The sequence below is a fragment of the Anomaloglossus baeobatrachus genome, chromosome 1 (genome assembly GCF_048569485.1).
Source record: "Anomaloglossus baeobatrachus isolate aAnoBae1 chromosome 1, aAnoBae1.hap1, whole genome shotgun sequence".
NCBI lineage: Eukaryota > Metazoa > Chordata > Amphibia > Anura > Aromobatidae > Anomaloglossus > Anomaloglossus baeobatrachus.
Genome location: NC_134353.1, coordinates 486573921 through 486597395, shown reverse-complemented (window position 1 = coordinate 486597395; position 23475 = coordinate 486573921).

Below are 23475 nucleotides of genomic sequence, written 5' to 3'. Positions count from 1 at the left end.
GCAAGAAATCTGGACTTAGTCTCCAGCGCTCGCACATGTGCAGTAGCAAGAAATCTGGACTTAGTCTCCAGCGCTCGCACATGTGCAGTAGCAAGAAATCTGGACATAGTCTCCAGTGCTCGCAGCAACCGTAACAGGTGCAGTCTTTTGGTTTGATTCGGTCGGTGGAGGATCAGGTAGGCGTGTTACTCTTGTGAATTGGGCGGTGGTCGGCATGGGGTTGGTCCCAGGCGAAGGTGGGTCGGGTGGTGGCGGGCCTGGCCTTTGGGTTTAAGTTGCGGAATAGGCCGGATTTGTCGAAAACCTTTTTGGTGCGGCAGGCGTTGAAGGGGTTTCGCCGGGGGCAGAGTTGTGTGGATAGAAGGAGGCCAGTGTCTTTTGCTCTCTTGGAGCGAATGGGGGCCTACCTGAGTGCGGTGTGCTCGTCTGTTTTTGAGGTTATTTTGTTTCGTCTGGCGTTTTCGTTTGCGTTTTTCGGAGCGCTCCGGATTGGGGAACTGGTGGCGGTTAGTCGGCAAGGTTCCGGGGGGATTCAGGCGCGAGATGTTCTTTTACTTAACACCAGCGTGGAATTCTGGCTCCGAAGGTCCAAGACGGATCAAGCCGGCAGAGGACGGCGTGTGGTACTGGGGATGGTGGCGGAATCGGCAATGTGTCCGGTGCGGTGTTTGCGGGAGTTTAGGGGGTTGGGACCGTGGGTGGATGGGCCGTTTCTTTGTCACGAGGATGGTTCGTTCTTGTCGAATTATCAGTTTCGGGCAATTTTCCAGAGGTGTGTGGAAGGTCTTGGCCTGGATCCTGGTTGTTATGCGCCTCATTCTTTTAGGATTGGAGCAGCGACAGAGGCGGCTGTGTGCGGGTTGAGTCCGGAGGTAGTACGGAGGATAGGTCGGTGGGAATCCAGGAGATATTTGAGTTATGTGCGCCCTTAGCATGGTTTATGATATGGGGAGTTTGGGATTTGTTGGGTTATGGTATGGTACTGTAATGTTTTTGTTGTCTTCCTTTGCAGGGGACTTTTCCCGTTTGGTCTGGATATTGGGCCACTCCTTTGTGCACTGGGCAGCGATCCGGGCAGACATTCGATCGGAGGGTCGTCAGCTGGGCTTTGCACGAAGTGTGATGGTAATCCGGTGGGTGGGTATCCGGGGCATGCGGTGGATGCGGGTGTTGCCCGAGGTGCACAGGGCAATGCGATTGGACCGGGCGCCGGATATTCTGGTATTGCATGTTGGGGGGAATGATGTGGGGATGGTGGCGGGCCGGGAGTTGATCAGAGATATTAAACATGATTTACTTCGGCTGTGGGTGGCTATACCAGGACTTCGGACGGTCTGGTCAGAGATTGTCCTGAGACGGACATGGCGTAGGGCTCGGTCAGTTGAAAGGCTGAATAAGACCCGCATAAAAATCAATCGGGCCATTTCGGGTTTTGTAATGAGGAATGGGGGTGTGGCGGTCCGTCATTTTGATTTGGAGGCGGTGGATCAGGATTACTGGTTGGCAGATGGGGTTCACCTGAATGCAGTGGGAACAGATTTGTGGTCTTTGGGGATTCAGGAGGGTATTGAGCGGGCCATGGCATTGTCCGGTGGAGGGGGGGTCTCGAGCATTTGAGGGGGTCAAAGCGCTCTCGTTATGGTGGTGGGGGTGGGGTCCTCGAAGTTGGTGAAAATTGGATTGGGGGGTCCTAATGGAGGTGGAACATCCCCGTTAATTACTGGTTTGGGGAGTGGTCTGGTGATCATGGGGGAACATCGGCTTGGTGGGGTTGGTTCCCGTGCTTGGTGGTTTAACCCTTCCCCCCTCATATTTGTTTGGTGCTCCCGAGTTGGTGGTAGCGGCTGGGAGTAATGGGGTTGAGGGGGAAGGTAGGATCGGAGTATTGGGTGATCACCAGATTGTTTGAGCTTCGAGGACCACAACCCCCTGCTTTATAAATGTTATTATAAGTTATGTTTAAATAAAAGGCTGCTATGGCCATTTCATCCAACTATGTGTCTGTGGTCATTTCAATAAGGGGTTAAGCTATTGGGGGTGAGGGTATGGTAGCAGTATAAGGGGTCACCAGGACTCCACTATGCCAACGTCATGTACATCTTCAGAGTAATTCCTCTCCAAATTAGCAAGGAATGGATCTGTAAGTTTCAAGCTCAGTTATCCAGATTTGTGTGGAAAAATAAAAACCCACGTGTTGCTAACAAAACACTTCAAAAAATGAAAAAAATAAAAAAAATAATGGATGCCTGGGAGTGCCGAAGAATATTTCTTTCTATTATCTAACATCCCTGATTAAACAGAGCTTTCAATGGATAATACCTAATATTTTGTCTAGTTGGTCATCATTAGAAACATCTTATAATAAGAATATCTCGTTAAAAACCCTGATCTCACTTGTTTGATAATAATTTACCCACCTCAAGATCTCCAACAATGTCGACAAATATAGATGTTTGGAAATCCCTATAGAAATCATTAAAAATGACTCCGGTAAAATTTGAAACTGGAATACCAATTAAAATTTTAGAGTTAATAATCATCTCCCATTTAAATCTGAAATACTGGAAAAGAAAAGCATCAAATTAATTTCAGATTTATTTCTAGATAATGACAAAAACCCTTTCTCGCTTTTATCTCTGGCAAGAAAAATTCAAACTTGATGACATTTATTTTGTTCCATACCTAGTTTTAAAGAGATACCTTAAGAATTTTAACAAAATATTACCTAGATATAAAGAGATACCTTAAGAATTTTAACAAAATATTTTTTTTTTTTCAAAAGAATCCTTACCAACAGTGACTCCCCCTTACTTAGGGAGTCTCATAACTCTTCCATTGGTAGCACTAAAAATCTATATAAACATTTCAATAGTGACATTGACTTTAATAAATCCACTAATATTAAGAACTGGGAAAAAGATTTTATAAGAACTTCCAATTGGAGGAGTGGGAGAGAGCTCTAGATATCATGTACAAATCAAACACTTGCATCACCCTACATGGAACTTATCAAAAGTTACTTACTAGATGATATCTCACACCTCAAAGATTAAGAAAGATCTCTTCATCCCAATCTCCCCTTTGATGGAGAGAATGTGGACACTAACGTCATTTAAATCACTTGTGCTGGGATTACAGTAGTATCAGCACACTCCGGAAAAAAAGGTTATCTCTTATTAATGAAGTCATAGGTAACCATATGTCACTCACTCCTTCCCTAGCAATTCTTTCATTGGGCATTGATAAACTGTTACTAGAGCACCAATATATTGTCTCCATATCCTAAATACTACTAAGCATTTAATAGCTACATTCTGGAGACGTAAAGACACTCCTTCTGTAGAAGATATCACTGAATGATTAGCAACATATAACATATATGAGCATACCCATGCTATTAAAAATGGCAATATTTAAAATATGAGAAAGTTTGGTCTCTTTGGAACAAGAAATTTGCACCTCCTTTGGCGTAACTCCTTTACATTAGGCATTTATCTGTCGGTTTCTGCTCTGAAGCAGCAGGTAACTCAATTTAGTAGATGGTAATCACATTCACTTTCAAATTCAATTGAAACGGAGTTTACTGTATACACATGGGTCAATTCTTCACCACATACTCTGTATTCATAGACTCCATTACTTTGTCTTGTGTTTTTTACTTCGCCTTTGTCCTATCATCCCCCATTACCCTTCAAGTTTAACAGCATTTTGATTTTACATAAAGGTAGATTATTTTCGGCACACCATAAGTGAAATAATAGGAGTCCACTTTTTATTTTTCAAGCAGAAAAAAATGTAAAAAAAGAATACAGATGTCCAGAGACTAACGTTTCAACCTTTTTGGGCCTTTATCAAGGTGCTTATCTGGAGAGTCTGTGTCCACAGTGTCTTAAGGCCCCGTCACACTAAGCAACATCACTGCTAACGAACAACTTTTGTGACGTTGCTAGCGATGTTGCTGTGTGTGACATCCAGCAACAACCTGGCCCCTGCTGTGAGGTCGTTGGTTGTTGCTGAATGTCCTGGGCCATTTTTTAGTTGTTGCTGTCCTGCTGTGAAGCACAGATCGCTGTGTGTGACAGCGAGACAGCAACAACTAAATGTGCAGGCAGCAGGAGCCGGCTTCTGCAGAGGCTGGTAACCAATGTAAACATCGGGTAACCAAGAAGCCCTGTCCTTGGTTACCCGATATTTACCTTCGATACCAGCCTCCGCCGCTCTCACTGCCTGTGCTGCCGGCTCCTGCTCTGTGCACATGTAGCTAGCTGCAGGACACATCGGGTTAATTAACCTGATGTGTGCTGTAAGTAGGAGAGCAGGGAGCCAGCGCTAAGCAGTGTGCGCTGCTCCCTGTTCTGTGCACATTTAGCTGCAGCACACATCAGGTAATTAACCCCATGTGTGCTGTAAGTAGGAGAGCAAGGAGCCAGCGCTCAGTGTGCGCTGCTCCCTGCTCTGTGCACATTTAGCTGCAGCATACATCGGGTAATTAACCCGATGTGTGCTGTAGCTAGGAGAGCAAGGAGCCAGCGCTCAGTGTGCGCTGCTCCCTGCTCTCTGCACGTGTAGCTCCGTGCAGTGGTAACCAAGGTAAATATCGGGTTGGTTACCGATATTTACCTTAGTTACCAAGCGCAGCATCTTCCACGCGGCGCTGGGGGCTGGTCACTGGTTGCTGGTGAGCTCACCAGCAACTCGTGTAGCCACGCTCCAGCGATCCCTGCCAGGTCAGGTTGCTGGTGGGATCGCTGGAGCGTCGCAGTGTGACAGCTCACCAGCAACCTCCTAGCAACTTACCAGCGATCCCTATCGTTGTTGGGATCGCTGGTAAGTTGCTTAGTGTGACAGTACCTTTATAAAATCAGAGAAATGGCACTCAGTTGGATTCCATAGTTAGAAGCTTGTGGAAGATGTAGAGGGCTTTGCGTTACCAGGAACTGACAAGTGTTTCCTGTATCTATGTTGTAGCGAACACCGTTATATACAAGGACATGTATTGGACACCAGTGCTATATCTGGACCTGTTTCTTATACCTCTGCGAAATATAGAGAAATCCCCCTATGAGGTATTGTGTACACAGATGTCCTATTTGCTTCCAATATCTATGTGGGTATGTAAATCATGAGATCCACCTTGCTTAGGAAGAGAGAAGAGACATCTCAAGGGGCTGTATTCATACATGCAAGGTGCTGTTGTCCTCAGTGTTCTGAGCTGGTATCATCAGTGTTACCAAAAGGCAAATCAGCCCTCAAAGGGTCATAAGGAACCTGTGTCCTGGACAAGATTGCACCACGTGCCTCATGAACCTACAATGCCCAGTATGTCTTTAGCAATGTGAGCTGGGTGTTATTATTAAAATCCCTCATCACACTACAGAGTCACAATGACTAATATAGATTTACATCAAGATAACTTACATTAGAGTTGTCCTCTATCTTTTCTCCTACTTTTGGTCCAGACTAATGATAAGTGATCCCAGACTGTAAATGTCTGCATCCACGCGGTTTCAAAAGTATCCGGGTGCCGGACCTGGAATTCTCAGGGAATTCCGGCTAATGATCCGGGTCCGGCACTCGGGTAATACAAAAAAAAGGAAAAATAAAGAAAAACTAATAAAACAAGTGGAGCTTCATACTTACCGAGCTTCCGTCATGGCTGTAACTGCTTCCACGACGGCCCATTCACTTCCGAGGCCGCTAATTAGGCTCATGCATATGCACTGCTTTCCTTGCCCATCGGCGTCAGTGATTGGTTGCAGTCACACATACACCCACCCTGAGTGACAGCGTGTCTGATGCTTCCAATCACAGACCCAGTCTATGGGTCTACATCATACAGTAAAAATAAATAAATAAATAAAAAATTGGCTTAGGGTCCCCCTAAATTATGATACCAGCACAGATAAAGCCTATGAATATTGACTGCAGACCCCAGCCATGCACTTATCTTGGCTGTGTATCAAAATAAGAGGAAACATGCTACTTTATTTTTTTATTTTAAATATTTCAATAAATAATTAAAAAAAAACAGAGTGTGGGGGCGTGGCTTGCTGATGGCCGAGTGAGCTGCACTTGCTGGGAGCTCTGTCCTGAACTTCCCCCATTAGCCTCTATTAGAGCACATTAACATCTCCCTGCTTATGGGCAGATCCAGGAAAGTCACCGGACACCGAGGTGAGATAAAGGAGACAGTGAGCAGCATGGATCGTTTCCTCAGCCAGTGTACCTCAGCAGCCGTCAGGAACACTAGATCAATGATGGCGTCTGCCTCCCTCATGAAAAACTCACAGCCCCGGGAAAGTCAAACACAGACACAGCAGGACCCGGGGAAATCACAGCAGGACTTCTCCAGCAAGGAGGACAATGAGGGAGATCTGCCTAATCTACATGAGATAAGTAAATCTATCAAGGCTTTGCCTACAAAAAAAGATTTGGACAGATTTGCTAGCAGGCTTGAGAATACTTATAAGAAAGAGCTGCAGGCACTGAAATCTGAATTCACATACAGGGTAGAGGAGGTGGAGAAGTCCCAGGAAGCCATCACTGCTGAGTTGTCCCTACAAAGGAAAATATTACTTAGCCACTCAGCAAAGATTGATGAGCTCACTTCAGGGCAAGAGGACTTAGAGAACCGCAATCGGCGAAATAATGTCCGTATCCGTGGCATCCCTGAAAGTATTGGCACGCCTGAACTGGAGGCCATGGCACAGAAGCTCTTTGCTCAAATTCTGGGAGAACAAAGCTCTGGGCCGATTGAGTTAGACCGCATACATAGGGCCCTGGGTCCCAAATCCCCTCCAGATTCACGTCTAAGGGACATAATATGTAGAGTCCACTTTTATAAGGTAAAGGACTCCATCATGTCCGCGGTGCGGCAGGCAGGATCCATCAACTACCAGGGGTCCCAGGTCCAGATATTACCGGATCTGGCTAGACGCACTCTGCAGCTGCGAAGAGCATTAAAACCCCTGCTCCAACACCTCCAGGACAAAAACATTCCATATAGATGGGGTTTCCCCTTCCAGCTGACAGCGCATAAGGATGGGAAATCAGCAATCTTTCGCAAACTCGGAGATCTGGCTAAGTTCTTGGGGACTTTCGAGCTTCCTATGGTAGCACTGCCGGATTGGCCCTCAGGCCCCCAACTCCCTGTGGAACCCCCAGTATGGCAGCCAGTCCGTCGCCATGGGAGACAAAGAGGTCCTGACAGGAGCAATCCGACAGGGTAGCGGTCCTGTGTAGCACCCCTGTTTCCTACTGGGGATAACCTTCATGGGCCCTTCCGGCATGATAGCCAATTATCCCTGGAGCCACAGGGGAGGGCCTTTCCATGAAACTGCATCAATGGCATCGTTGCAAGTTACTTTGATTTGTTGAAAGTCTTTCTCCTGTCACCTAATATTGCTTCTTTCCAGACTAGCATTGTGTTATTTCACAGGTGTTATCAGAGGTTCTGACATTGGGTCAAGTACTACTTAAACCTCATAGGAGGAAGCAGTAAACTGTTTGTGTTATAGATCCACTTGGACCCTCCACCTGGTGGACCTGGTTGGGAGTGTCTTCCCCTAGCCTTTACTGACTGGACCCTGTGGGGCTGGACCGTCTAGAGGCGAAGATCTGGGCCTTTTGAGAAATAAGCCCGGGAGACCCATGTGATTTTCTTGTTTTTTACAATTACTAGAATCTTGTCCCTGATCTGAACACTTTGCTTACCTACCGGGAATGCTGATTGGGGTCAATGCCTAGAATAATAGCCTGTTATGATGTTTACTTTTCTTTAGATGATAAAGTTTTAGCGGGAGCATATAGTTAGTGCGCTTTATAATGATATATCATATTGTATTAGAGGCGTGGGGTAAGGGACGGACTCGCTGCCGTTCTTGGCTTCCTCTAACCCCCCTTAGTGCAAATGGCAATCCATTGCCATGGAAATTTTGCACCACTTAATACTAGGGTTCCTTACCCACCTTTTAGGTCCTTTGACCTAAACCTTGCTCTTTCTTTTCTCTGTCTTTCTTTCTTCTCTATCCTTCCCTCTCACCTGACTGGACCAGCCCCCAGATACCACATCATGCTTCCAGCTGACCTGCATTATGGATAGTGTCAAGTTTTGCTCCTTCAACGTTAAAGGTTTGAATGTCCCTGAAAAAAGAAAACAGATAGCATATTCCTGTCATAAGCAACGGGTGGCCATCTTGATGCTTCAGGAAACTCACTTTAGGTCAGATGCAATTCCTAAGTGTTCCTCGGCTTACTACCCGATTTGGTACCATAGCTCGAATCCTGATGCTAAGTCTAAGGGGGTTTCCGTGGCATTTCATAGGTCCTTCATACCAGAGGTGTTAGACTCCTGTATCGACCCCAAGGGAAGATATATTTTCTTAAAGCTTTCTTGGAAAACCAATATCTTTGTTATTGCTAACATGTACTTTCCTAACCAGGGGCAGGACAGATTCTGTGCAGACGGGAGGAAAATTCTGGAAGATTTTGCGGACTCCTCTCCGGTGATATTAGGAGGCGATTTTAATCTACCAATGAACCCGGCCCTCGATGTGTCCTCGGGTAAGTCGTCCTATCCGGCCTCAGTCATACAAAGGGTCAAAAAGCACATGCATGGTCTGAGATTGGTGGACATATGGAGGATTCTTCATCCGGACACCAAAGATTACAGCTTCTATTCCTCGGTCCATTCTGTCTATAGCAGAATTGACTCCTTCCACATTTCTCATGCCCTCCTAGACATGACAGTAGAAGCGACCATAGGTAATATAATATGGTCAGACCACGCTCCCATTTACTTATCGATTCAGTTAGGGCCTCGTGTCAAATCAAATTTCACCTGGCGACTGAATGAAAACCTATTACAGGATCAGTTATGCAAAGCGGACCTTACCCAGTCAATTCATAACTTTATTAGAGATCATGAATGTGATACCACTTCTCCTGCAATCCAGTGGGAATCACTGAAATGTGTATTAAGGGGCATTTTGATCTCACATGGCTGAAAAAAGAAAGAGCCATTGAAATAACGCAGTTATCTAACCAGATTGCCTCACTAGAAAGCAAACACAAACGGGACTCATCTCCTACAACCTACGCACAACTCTCTACAACCAGACATAAATTACTAGAGGTATTAGACCAGAAATCCAGGGGCTTAAGAGAACATCTCAAAAGCCGCTTTTATCAACTGGGCAATAGAAGTGGGAAGCTTCTTGCAAGGGCCCTCCATCCCCGCTCCATGAATACTTACATCCCTTTCATAAAAGACCCAGGAAGTGATGGTCATTTGCATAGCAACCAGGACATTTTAGCAGGCTTCCGCACATACTACAAGGCGCTTTATGATATTAGGGGACAATCGGGACACATAGCGACATATGGGACTCAAGATGATGTTAAAGCTTACCTGAAATCCCATAATCTCCCTTCCATCTCAAATGATACCTTACTGGAGCTGGAAGAGGACTTCTCCCTGGAGGAGGTCAATGCGGTAGTCTCAGATTTGAAGTCAGGGAAAAGCCCAGGTCCAGACGGGTTCTCAGCGGGTTTCTATAAACAATTTTCAGAACTTCTAAATCCTCTGTTCCTATCGGTCTGTAGATATATATCTGCAGGGGGTGCGTTCCCTCCCCAGGCGTTGATGGCCCACATCACAGTTATACCAAAACCAGGGAAGGACGCATCTCTTTGCTGCAACTATAGACCGATCTCGCTCATAAATCTAGATATCAAGCTTTATTCTAAAATGATATCAAATAGGTTACGAGACCTTCTTCCCAGACTGGTAAATCCAGACCAGGTGGGTTTCGTGCCCAGAAGAGAAGCCAGGGACAACACCCTGAGGACCATCTCCCTGATTGACGGCTCAAGACGTCACAGGATCCCCATGTGCATCCTGTCGGTAGATGCAGAGAAGGCGTTTGACAGGGTGCACTGGGGTTTCATGTTTCAGGTCCTTAAAAACATAGGGTTGGGAGAGCACATGATGAAGAGAGTTACAGCACTCTACTCTTCGCCCACAGCACAAATCAAAATAAATGGCTCCCTCTCAGATTCCTTTACAATATGTAATGGAACAAGACAAGGGTGCCCCCTTTCCCCATTATTATATATTCTGACCATGGAACATCTGGCGGTGGCATTGAGGAGCAATATATCAATTAAAGGGGTTACATTTCACAAACAGGACCATAAATTAGCTTTATTCGCAGATGATCTGCTCCTGTACGTTACCTCTCCACTCATTAGTCTACCCAACATAATGGCTGAATTGCGGAGGTTCGGATCTCTGAGTAATTTTAAAATAAATACTCATAAATCCGAAATACTGAATATATCTCTTCCTCCAATGCTGGTGACTCAACTCAAAGCCTCTCTCCCCTTCAAATGGCAGGTGGATTCATTGACATACCTAGGAATTAAACTGACGGCAGATCCCCTTGACCTCTTTAAATCAAATCACCGCCACATTTCCAGGAAGTTAGAATTAGACCTCAATAACTGGAACAAACTCCAGCTTTCATGGTTTGGGAGGATAAATGCGATCAAAATGGACCTGTTACCAAAGCTGCTTTATTACTTCCAAACCATCCCCTTAGTATTGCCGGCCTCTTTTTTCTCACGTCTGAAATCTAGCATAACCAAATTTGTCTGGGCACATAAACGCCCACGTATTTCCCACAAAATATTGAGTAGATCAAGGGATATGGGAGGAACTGGACTCCCTAATCTCCTTTTGTATAGCTACGCCTCTTTAGGGACGTGCGTTCTGGATCTATTTAACTCAGGTGAAACGAAAAGATGGGTGGAAGCCGAAAGCGCGCAATCTGATGTTGATCCAAAGGTAGTTATTTGGACCAGAGCACCACCCAGCTCCAGCTCTATCACAGTACCCTTTATCACAAAGCAATTACGGAATTTTATGTCCCGAGGTAATAAATATCTTGACTTGTCCTCCATTCCAGGCCCATTGACACCGGTCCATTGTAATTCAGATTTTCAGGAGGGTTTCCATAGATCAACATTCCTCCATAAAAGGAAGAGTGACCATCCTATTATTCGTGACTTTATCTCAGACACAGGTATTAAACCCCTAGATAATTACTCTTCAGATATCAACAAATCTCAAGATATGTGGTTCTTCTTCGAACAGTTGAAAAGTTTTATAGTGTCTATGGCTAGGAGGGTAGACATCTATAGGGCACTCACACCCTTTGAGGCCCTTTGCCTAGAGAAGGATCCTGCAGGCCATACCATTTCGACCTTGTATGACTTGTTTCTCAGATGCAGAGGTGCGAGGGACGGCTTGCCTGGGTACTTTGGGAAATGGGAGAGAGAGTGGGGGAGGTCATTCTCGGCTGAGGAGCGGACCAAAATCCTTCTCTTTATTGGTAAAACTTCGCTGAATGTGATATCACAGGAGAGGTGCTACAAGATCCTATCTAGATGGTATAGGTGTCCTGTGAGTATCCATGCTGCCTTTCCATCAGCCTCTGATGTGTGCTGGAGATGCCAAAAGGAGAGGGGAACCCTCACTCATATCTGGTGGTCATGTCCCCCGGTGAGATCATTCTGGGAGAGCATTTTCCAGTTACTCAATAAACTTTCCTTGAGGCAGATCCGGCCCACAAAAGAGTTAGCTCTCCTGTCCCTCGGGAATGTTTCTGCTTCAGGGTTTAGGAAAGGTTTATTAAGACATTTTTTAACAGCTGCCAGAAACCTAATTCCAAGATATTGGAAGCAAACTAGAATCCCATCATGGGATGAATTCATAGCAGAGTGCAACGAGATCTTCAGGATGGAGACCTTGCTAGGTCAGACACTCGGCAACAAGGACAAAGTTGATGCTACGTGGGCCCCGTGGATCATGTTCAGGGACTCACCGGATATGGGTCTATGGATTCACGGGGCGGCAGGTATGTAGGTAATTTTCTATTCTCTTATTTCTGTACCTAGAAGGTTAGCCTTGAAAATGGGGTTTTGATGTAGGAGGGCGCGTCCACTCGGGTGGGAACTGTTTGTACCCTTCCCCTTTCATCTTACTTTCCCACGTTTCTGTTGTCTTTACTGTCTCTAAATTCTTCTTCCACCTCCTCTTCTTTATCTCTTTTTTTTCAACTTGTTCTTCCTATTTCAAACACATACGAATTGTACTTGTTATTTTTGGTCGCCAGTGGCGCAGGTGTAGTCAAAGAACTGTTGTGTTTTTAGCAGCTAGCTTGGATATATACCCTCTGCCTGCGCGCTGTGCAATTGTTTGATTATCTTCTTCTATTCTAATAAACTTTGATTTGAACAAAAAAAAAACAGAGTGTGGCCCACCCCAATGTTGATAACCAATCATGGTAAAGCCCGACAGCTGGGGGCTGGTATTCCCAAGCTGTGGAGACCCATGGTTATTGGGAGCCCCCCCCAGCCTAAAAAGAGCAGCTTGCAGCCACCCAGGATGGCCGCACCCATGAGATGCGACAATCCCAGCACTTTACGTGGCTCTTCCCGATTGCCTTTGTACGATGGTACTCAAGGTAATAAGGGGTTAATCCCAGCCCACAGCTGCCAGCAAGCCCTAGATTAGTATAGGCAGATATCTATGAGACCCCCCCATTACTAATCTGTAAGTGAAAGTAAATAAACACAAGCACCAAAAAAATCCTTTATTTGAAATAAAAGAAAAAAGTCTACCATTTTTCTCCACTTTATTAACTCCCAAAACACCCCTGCAGGTCCAATGTAATCCACACAAGGTCCCACGACGATTCGAGCTCTGCTACGATCATGGAACATGACCGAACGCTGTGAGGTTCAGGCAGAGACTGAGCTGCGATGAGTGGTGACGACATTAAAGTCAGTTTTGGTCACAGCTGGAAGTTCTCACGGTTCTCCACCTATGATTGCAGGTAACCTGACCCCAGATGACCTCAATGAATGCTCACTGAATTCACAGATCTACATCTTCTGGCAGAAAACTGCATTTTTTTCCCCAACAGATGTAGATTTGGTGCTGAACTTTTTACACCATATTCGTGCATCCAATTTGCACCTCCTGGCAAAACAAAAAAATGCATCAGAACCGCATACGGTATTATGCAGTAGTTACATAGTTACTTAGGTTGAGAAAAGACCTAGGTCCATCTAGTTCAACCTTCCTCCACCAGTTCTACATTTGGTCACTAAGTAATTTATAACCAACAATGTTGTTTGTAGTGAGGAAATCATCGAGCCCTTTTTTAAAAGCTGTTATAGTATCTGCCATTCCTACCTCTTGTGGTAGGGAATTCCACAGTCTGACTGCTCTAACTGTAAAGAACCCTTTCCTATTTAGCTGTCGGATTCGCTTTTCTTCCACTCGCAGTGAGTGCCCCCTGGTCCTTAGTATTATCTTTGGAAGGAATAAGTCTTGTGCCAGTCCTTTATATTGACCACACATGTATTTATACATATAAATGAGATCTCCTCTGAGACGTCTTTTTTCTAAGCTAAACATATCTAACTTTTTCAACCTGTCATCATATGGAAAGCCTTCCATTCCTTGTAATAGTCTAGTTGCCCGCCTTTGAACTGACTCTAACTTCTGAATGTCCTTTTTAAAATGTGGAGCCCAAAACTGGATCCCATATTCCAGATGTGGTCTTACACGTGATTTATAGAGTGGTAATAATACGTTGAGATCACGGGATCTAATCTCTCTTTTTATACACCCTAGAATCTTGTTTGCTTTAGCAGCTGCTGCTTGACATTGAGTGCTGCTGCTCAGCTTATTTGTAATAAGAATACCCAAGTCCTTCTCCTGTTCTGTAGTCCCGAGTTTACTTCCATTTAATGTATACGCAGCTATAGGATTACTCCGTCCTAGGTGCATTACTTTACATTTATCAACATTAAATGTCATTTGCCAAGTATCTGCCCATTCTGACATCTTATCCAGATCTTTTTGTAATATTGTACTATCAAGGTCAGTTTTTAATATCCTACATAGTTTGTGATGCGCTTTTTGCCAGGAGGTGTAGATTTGGTGTAGGTATATGGTGTAAAAATTTCAGCACCAAATCTGCATCTCTTTAAAAAAAAAAAAATGCACAAAAACGATTTTGATGCTGTTTTGGTGCAGTTTTTTTTCAGGAGGTGCAATGTTTGTGTTGAAACATCTGCACCACATTTGCACCTACTCGCAGAAAACTAAACCTAAACAGCGTGAAAATCCTTTTTGTGCATTTTTTTTTGCCAAAAGATGCAGATTTGGTGCTGAAATTTTTACACCATATGCTTGCTTTAGCTGTGCTGGGTATCAATATGGGGGAACCCTACTCCAATTTTTTTTCTTTTTATACCATGATAGACGCATGCAGCGTCTGTGATTGGATGCAGTCAGCTGTGATTCAGGGTGGGAGCGTGTCTGACTGCAATCAATCACAGATGCTGGTGGGCGGGGAAAGCAGTGCATATGCATGAGGCTAATGAGCAGCGCTGGAAATGAATGGGCGGCCGTGGGAGCAGTTACAGCTGCACTGGAGCCTCGGTAAGTATAACGCGCCTGCTCCTATCCCCCCTATCCCTTCTACCACCATTTTTAATTGCAGGATTCTGGTCCCCATAGACTTTTATGAGACCACCTTCCAGCCAGATATCCAGGATCAATTCTCGGCTGGAACCGGATTTGTTTTTAAAATCATGTTAGGTCCGCTGGTCCCAGTTATCTTTTATCTTTGAGTATTTTTCCCAGTCATTTCTTGAGCATTTTTTTTAGCAATTTATCCACTGGGGTTTTTTGGAATGCCTTTCCCATGTTTTATTTTTTTAAGCCTTTTTCACTGTTGTTATCCAGTAGTTTTTTCACTAGATCAAATAATGAAGAAACCACTAGCTTTTTTTTAAGCAAAAACAAAAAATTCTCTAAAAAACGTCTGGTCTGGCATCTTTCGAGCTGTCCCATTGACTTGTTTTATAAAATGCAGAGCATCTTCCTAGGGGAAAATGCCAGAATAACGGGTGTTACTTAGTTTAACTGCTTATCAACTGCTTAGCATTTTTGAGAAATCTGAAATGCTTAAAAGACATTCATAAGCTTGAACATATGAACAGCAAGTTGTTTTTACACAGATTTGCTTATCTTCATGTTTTAGAATTTTCATTAGAAACACTTTTCAGGCAACTTCCATAGCAGAATCTGTCTGAAGATGTCATGTGCATATACACTTAAAGGGGTATTCCCATGTCCGAGATCCTATCCCGATATGTAGTAGTTGTAATAATAATATTAGCAAATACCTCCAATTAGAAATGAAGTACAGTTCTTCTGAATCACTGTCTCTTACCTCATGTGCAGGGCCTTGAGGACCTTCAGTATCCATTGTTATGACCACATATATAGTGACAGTTAGTTGTTTGTGATTGTAACTGTGGATACCTAAAGTCCTGCAATGCCCTGCACATGAGGTAAGGGACACAGTGAATCAGAAGAGCTATACTACATTTCTAATTGGAGGTATTTGCTATTATTATTATACTTAATATATGTTGGGACAGGATCTTAGAGATGGGAATACCGCTTTAAAAAAAAAAAAAAAAAAAAGAAGATGAAGAAATGAAAAAAATATCATTTCCTGATGGAGGTGAACGCCTCAAAAAACTGTGTGTGAACATAACCTTCATAGCCAGGTCCGGTGGTCCGGCTGTGACATGTCTGCTTGTGTAAGACTACATAGCTTTCTCATGAGCCAGATCAGACACCCCCATACTTTGCACTGACGAGGGGCAAGCACCCCGAAACACCGTGTCTGCAAATTGGGATTCTGATCTGGCTTATATATCCTGAGTCATATTGCAAAGGATTGTTAAAAATCCACTTGTGACTTTTAAGATCGCTACTTCCAATAGGTGGCACTGCGCTAGAGTTTGTCTCCTTTACTGGAGAGACAATTTGTGTAAGACTAGTATCCAATAGTTTTAAACTCAACACATCAAAAAATAAATTGTTTGTCAGCCGCAGAACTATTTCTCTTTACTTACCTACAAACCTTTTATTATATACATCATTATGTATTTTTAATACACCGCGGCTGTGGGAAACCAGATATGCTTTCCACCGACAATTGATTTATAATATATATATCCTTGCATGGCACCCATGTTTTGCAATAGTTGAAAATGTAGTAAAGCAATATTGTCATGGTAACTGCTCTCATCATTGAGACACCTCGGTGCTACAAGGTATGACAGATATTTATATCGCCTCTTCTGATATTGCTGGAACAATGGAAACCTGTAAGCACTACGCATTGCACGCGCTGACGAATGTGAAGCATTATCATTCCTTTTTTCCTATTTTCATACACATGCTTTATGTTGCTATTTTGCTGCATGGGGTTTGTTTTTTTTTCCTATTGAAGGAACATAGGATTTTGTTTTAATCAAATCACAATGTACTCGTCAGAAGCAGAAGAAACCAATGCAATATCATTCTATTCTGAACAATGGAGATGACTGTTTTTAGGTTTCCATGGTAACCTTAGATGTCTTGCCAATTAGTATTAAAATGTAGATCCTGCCTAGACATATTTTGTTTGCACATGTCTTAGAGCGAGATTTTGAAACACATAGGGAGGGATTTATCAGATGCTTTCTGACAGATTTGGCATAAACTGTCCTGAATCACTGTCACAAGGTCTGCAAATAAAGTGTCACAAATTAAATTTTCATTCTGAAAGCAGTTTAGCGGAATTTTATTTTATACCATAGAATTGCCACTGTTAAAATATTAAAATAAGCTATACACACCCAGGTCAGCACTTACTTTCTATTGCTCCCATTGGTCTTTGATGACTGCTGCATCGGTGACTTTACGACAGTGCCTTTAATATGAGCTCCAGTACTTGGCGGCCCCACTACAGTGAGTGAAACTTTGTGGATCTACTTTGCTCACTGTTCGCTGTCAACTAAAACAGATAACAGCATATTAGTGGGGGACAGTTTTGGGCTCTTCACCAATCTGATATTATTGAGCTATCTTATGGGATTTTTAACAATCATGTATATCCCATGAGCCCTGAAGATGCCTTTTTGACAAGGCAAAACCTGTCAGGGTTCGGGGGATATTGTTTGATTATAATTTATCATGATTTTAATTAGAGGCTTTGACGCACGTGTTTGTTAAAACATCAGTGTAAAAAGACCAATGACAAGTTGACAGATATTCGCAGTAGGCTTTGCTAGCAACAGTTAAGTATTAACTGTTGAATATTTATGAAGGGATTAGTGATCTTTAAGGTGCTTTTCTATTTCACAAATAATCAGCAATTGTTTAACCCCTTTACGAACAAGGACGTACTGGTACATCTTCGGTCGCCTCCGGTTACTGTGGGCTCCCTCGGCGCGCCAACGGTAATACCTGCACATATCTGCTAATCTGATCAGCAGACATGTGCAGGTAACAGGCGCAGGTGGTTCGGAGAGCCATCTGCACCTGTTGACCGCTTAGATCACGCTGTCAAACTCTGACAGCGCAGTTTTAAAGGCCACTGCAGGGATCACGCTGTTCTCTGCTACCATTGGTGGCCCCATGACACAATGACAGGGCACCAATGTGTTTCCATAAAAGTGCGGGGTCAGATGATGACCTCTGATGATACCATGACTCACTTCCTGTGACTGCCGGAGAAACACCGGCGCTCACAGGAACACTGTATTTTCTGCTGATCAAAGTGATACTGCAGCATTGCTCTGATTAGCACAAGTGATCGGATGGTACAGTCATAAAGTCCCCTAGGGGGACTAGTAAACTCAATAAATAAATGTAAAAACAAAAGTTTTTAAAAATATGAAAACATAAAAAAAATTAAAAGTTCAAATATCCCCCCTTTTGCCCACTGAAAATAAAACAATAAAAAAAATACACGTATTTGGTATACCTGTGTTCATAAATGCCCAATATCTCAAAATATAAAATCAATTAATCTGATCGGTACACAGCGTGACCAGAAAAAAATTCCAAACTCCAAAATTAAGCTTTTTGGTCACCCAACATTGCATTAAAATCCAATAACAGGAGATCAAAACAGTGCATCTACACAAAAATGGTATAACTAAACATATCAGATAGAGATGCAAAAATGCAAAAAATAAGCTGGCACCAAGCCCCAGATCCCAAATAATGAAAACGGTACAGGTCACAGAAAATAGCGACAAAAGCGCTACTATTTTTTTAGGCAAAATTCAGATTTTTTTTCACTACTTAGATAAAAGTAAAAGAATACATGATTGGTATCTACAAACTCATACCGAGCTAAGGTATCATTTTACCAGGTCAATTTTACCAAATAGTGATTATGGTGAATGGAAAAAAAAAATAAAAAATATTGTGGAATTTCCCTTTTTCACAATTTATCCACATTTCAATCCCCCCCCCCCTTTTCCAGTATACTATATAGTAAAACGAAAGGTGTCATTTGAAAAGTACAACTCGTCCTGCAAAAAATAAGCTCTCATATGGCTATATTGATGGAAAAATATAAAAGTTATGGCTCTCAGAAAAAGGGGAGGAAAAAACGAAAATTAAATACGGAAAATTGCCGGGGGTGAAGAGGGGGGGTTAGAAATTGCTTAAAAATATGTTTACATGGGCAATTCAAATCAATAAGAGATATTTCAGTATTCAAGTGTTCATAAGCGGCCATTGTTCTCGGCAGCACGTCTTCTTTACACATGACGATGTGCTGTCGACAAAAATGATCTTTTGGGCAAACTAAAAGAATATTTCTCCCAATGAACAAGCATTTTCCTAGTTTGTCGGTTGATTAACCGCCTGTTTACATTACTTGGAATTGTGAAACAAGCATTTCTTGTACAGTGTGAATGCGCCTTTAGAGATCTAAATCCCATCTTTATGGTATTTAACATTTTTCTAATCCCAAACAGTATTACCTAAAGGCCCCGTCACACTAAGCAACATCGCTAGCAACATCGCTAGCAAGATCGCTGTTAACGAACAACTTTTGTGACGTTGCTAGCGATGTTGCTGTGTGTGACATCCAGCAACAACCTAGCCCCTGCTGTGAGGTCGTTGGTTGTTGCTGAATGTCCTGGGCCATTTTTTAGTTGTTGCTGTCCCGCTGTGAAGCACAGATCGCTGTGTGTGACAGCGAGACAGCAACAACTAAATGTGCAGGCAGCAGGAGCCGGCTTTTGCGGAGGCTGGTAACCACAGTAAACATCGGGTAACCAAGAAGCCCTGTCCTTGGTTACCCGATATTTACCTTTGTTACCAGCCTCCGCCGCTCTCACTGTCAGTGCCGGCTCCTGCTCTGTGCACATGTAGCTGCAGGACACATCGGGTTAATTAACCCGATGTATGCTGTAGCTAGGAGAGCAGGGAGCCAGCGCTAAGCGGTGTGCGCTGCTCCCTGCTCTGTGCACATTTAGCTGCAGTACACATCGGGTAATTAACCCGATGTGTGCTGTAACTAGGAGATCAGGGAGCCAGCGCTCAGTGTGCGCTGCTCCCTGCTCTCTGCACGTGTAGCTCCGTGCGCTGGTAACCAAGGTAAATATCGGGTTGGTTACCCGATATTTACCTTAGTTACCAAGCGCAGCATCTTCCACGCGGCGCTGAGGTCTGGTCACTGGTTGCTGGTGAGCTCACCAGCAACTCGTGTAGCGACGCTCCAGCGATCCCTGCCAGGTCAGGTTGCTGGTGGGATCGCTGGAGCGTCGCAGTGTGACATCTCACCAGCAACCTCCTAGCAACTTACCAGCGATCCCTATCGTTGTTGGGATCGCTGGTAAGTTGCTTAGGGTGATACTGTGAGATTCTATAATTCTATAGTTTGACAATTTTGTGTGTACTTCTTTTTAGCACACTTGTTTGGGTATCAAATAGCTGCTCCTTATGGTTTAGCATCAGCTACACATTTGGACAAAATTGTTTTTACCCTTCTCTTAAAGTAAGAAAAACTCAAAATGGTCACTGAAATAATGTGAAAATGCTAAAAGTAATTTTAAGTTTAAGTTTCCTGAATAACAACTAATAATAAAATGTCATTGCTTTGGAATTGTGGTTCAACAGAAAAAACCCCAGCATTAGGCCCCTTTCACACGTCAGTGATTCTGGTACGTTTGTGCTTTTTTTTAAACGTACCAGAATCACTGACATACGCATTCTAATGAATGGGTCTGCTCACACATCAGTGATTTGTCACTGCACGTGTCTCCGTGCAGCGTACCCGCGTGTGCGTGATTGCCGCACGGAGACATGTCCATTTTTTTCTGGCATCACTGATGTTCCACGGACCACGCAGTGGTGTGGTCCGTGAAACACGTGCCAGAAAAAAACGTGCTTTTAAAATAATAAACATTTTAACTCACCCGGCATCCAGCGATGTCCTCTGCAGCCCGTTCTCCCTGCTCCTTCTGTGCCGGCTGATTACTGTCGCGTATATTCATTATGCGCGACACAGCCGACCCAGAAGCAGCTCCTGCAGGGGTCACCGCCGGCCGGATGCTGCATCGCGGGAGGATTCAGCACCACGGAGAGCGGGAGCGGGCGCAGGTGAGTGAATCTCTAAGTGCAATCACGGGCCACGGCGAACGGAGCCCGGATTGCACTTAGACAACCCACGTGTGCCGTGATTTTCGGCACACGCAGGGACATGTGCGTGTTTTACACGCCAGTGAAAAACGTCTGTGTTTTTCACTGACGTGTGAAACGGGCCTTAGGCCCGTTTCACATGTCAGTGAAAAACACTGACGTTTTTCACTGGCATGTAAAACACGCACATGTCCCTCCGTGTGCCGTGATTCACGGCACACGTGGGTTGTCTAAGTGCAATCCGGGCTCCGTTCTCCATGGCCCGTGATTGCACTTAGAGATTAACTCACCTGTGCGCGCTCCCACTCTCCATGGTGCTGATCGCTCCCGCGGTGCAGCATCCGGCCGGCGCTGACCCCGGCAGCAGCTGCCTCTGAGTCAGCTGTGTCGTGCATCATGAATATGCGCGACAGTAATGAGCCGGCTCAGAAGCAGGGAGAACAGGCTGCAGAGAGCGTCGCTGAAGCCGGGTGAGTTAAAATGCTTTTTATTTTAGAAGCAAGTTTTTTTCTGGCACGTGTTTCACGGACCACACCACTGCGTGGTCCGTGGAACATCAGTGATGCCAGAAAAAAATGGACATGTCTCCGTGTGGCAATCACGGACACGCGGGTACGCTGCACGGAGACACGTGCAGTGAAAAATCACTGATGTGTGAGCAGACCCATTCATTAGAATGGGTCTGTGTATGTCAGTGATTCTGGTACGTTTAAAAAAAAGCACAAATGTACCAGAATCACTGACGTGTGAAAGGGGCCTTAACAAAAATGCCCCGGAAAAAAATAATGGTAGTCTGTAATCACTGCAAACAAGCAATTTCTGTAACTCTCAATGAGACTTCTGCACCTGTCCTGGTATGTCTTACCATTGAACACTTTGATGATCAATTACAATAGCCATAATGCCAGAATGGAAGGTTCAGCTATAAAGTATTATTGTAGTAAATCTGTGCCTAATCAATAGCAGGCACATAATTCTGATGCAATAGTATCACCCACCCATAAAAAGTATCAGCAATGAACAATCGGCAAAAATCAAATCCCCCCTCTGAGATAACTAATTTAAGACAAGAAGAAGTACGCCTGCATCTGAGTAAATTAATCACTGACAAATCCCCCAGGCCAGATGGCATTCATCCACGGATACTGAGGGAATTGAGCTCAGTAATTGCCAGATCGCTGTATCTCATCTTCTTAGACTGTCTTGTAACAGGGTTGGTGCCTCAGGATTGGAGGTTTGCTGATGTGGTACCAAGATGTAAGAGGGTGGATCCAGGCAACTACCGTCCAGTAAAGGCCCCGTCACACTAAGCAACATCGCTAGCAACATCGCTGCTAACGAACAACTTTTGTGACGTTGCTAGCGATGTTGCTGTGTGTGACATCCAGCAACAACCGGGCCCCTCCTGTGCGGTCGTTGGTTGTTGCTGAATGTCTTGGGCCATTTTTTAGTTGTTGCTGTCCCGCTGTGAAGCACAGATCGCTGTGTGTGACAGCGAGACAGCAACAACTAATGTGCAGGCAGCAGGGAGCCGGCTTCTGTGGAGGCTGGTAACCAATGTAAACATCGGGTAACCAAGAAGCCCTGTCCTTGGTTACCCGATATTTACCTTTGTTACCAGCCTCCGCCGCTCTCACTGTCAGTGCCGGCTCCTGCTCTGTGCACATTTAGCTGCAGCACACATCGGGTAATTAACCCGATGTGTGCTGTAACTAGGAGAGCAAGGAGCCAGCGCTAAGCAGTGTGCGCTGCTCCCTGCTCTGTGCACATGTAGCTGCAGCACACATCGGGTAATTAACCCGATGTGTGCTGTAACTAGGAGAGCAGGGAGCCAGCGCTCAGTGTGCGCTGCTCCCTGCTCTCTGCACGTGTAGCTGCGTGCGCTGGTAACCAAGGTAAATATCGGGTTGGTTACCCGATATTTACCTTAGTTACCAAGCGCAGCATCTTCCACGCGGCGCTGGGGGCTGGTCACTGGTTGCTGGTGAGCTCACCAGCAACTCGTGTAGCCACGCTCCAGCGATCCCTGCCAGGTCAGGTTGCTGGTGGGATCGCTGGAGCGTCGCAGTGTGACATCTCACCAGCAACCTCCTAGCAACTTACCAGCGATCCCTATCGTTGTTGGGATCGCTGGTAAGTTGCTTAGTGTGACTGGACCTTAAGCCTGACATCAGTAGTGTGCAAAGTTTTGAGGGCATTTTAAGGGATGCCATGCAATGATATACAAATTGATAGGGTTAGCATGTGCATATTCTTATCCCAAAACAGAACGTATCCTCTTATCAGATGAAGATAGTAATAAGAGGTCAGTACAATTTGCATTGAAGGGGATTATACCACTAGATGTCCAACCGAATTCAAACATATGGGGTAAGGGGACTGTGGAGGTTCAAATACGTTCTGTTTTGGGATAAGAATATGCACATGCTAACCCTATCAATTCGTAGCTGTCTTGCACTCCAATTGCAGGTTTTGTCTAGTTGCTTGTTTCCCTTCGTCCTCTTTTATTATGTTCTTTGTGTTTTATTCTGAATACCTCATGCAATGTGCACTTTGATTATTGTATCAAATAAAAATTATTTATTATTGTTCATCAATTCCTGCTAATGGTGCTCTTTTCGTTTCTATATGTTAATATGAGCTGCTGTTGACCCGGTGAGCTCCTCCCACCTTGGTCTTCAATTTTTTGTTGTGCCCTTATAGAATTCAAGTTAATGACACCAAACTATGTAGGATATTAAAAACGGACCTCGATAGTACAATATTACAAAACAATCTGGATAAGATGTCAGAATGGGTGAGATACTTGGCAAATGAGATTTAATGTTGATAAATGTAAAGTAATGCACCTAGGATGGAGTAATCCTATAGCTGCATATACATTAAATGGAAGT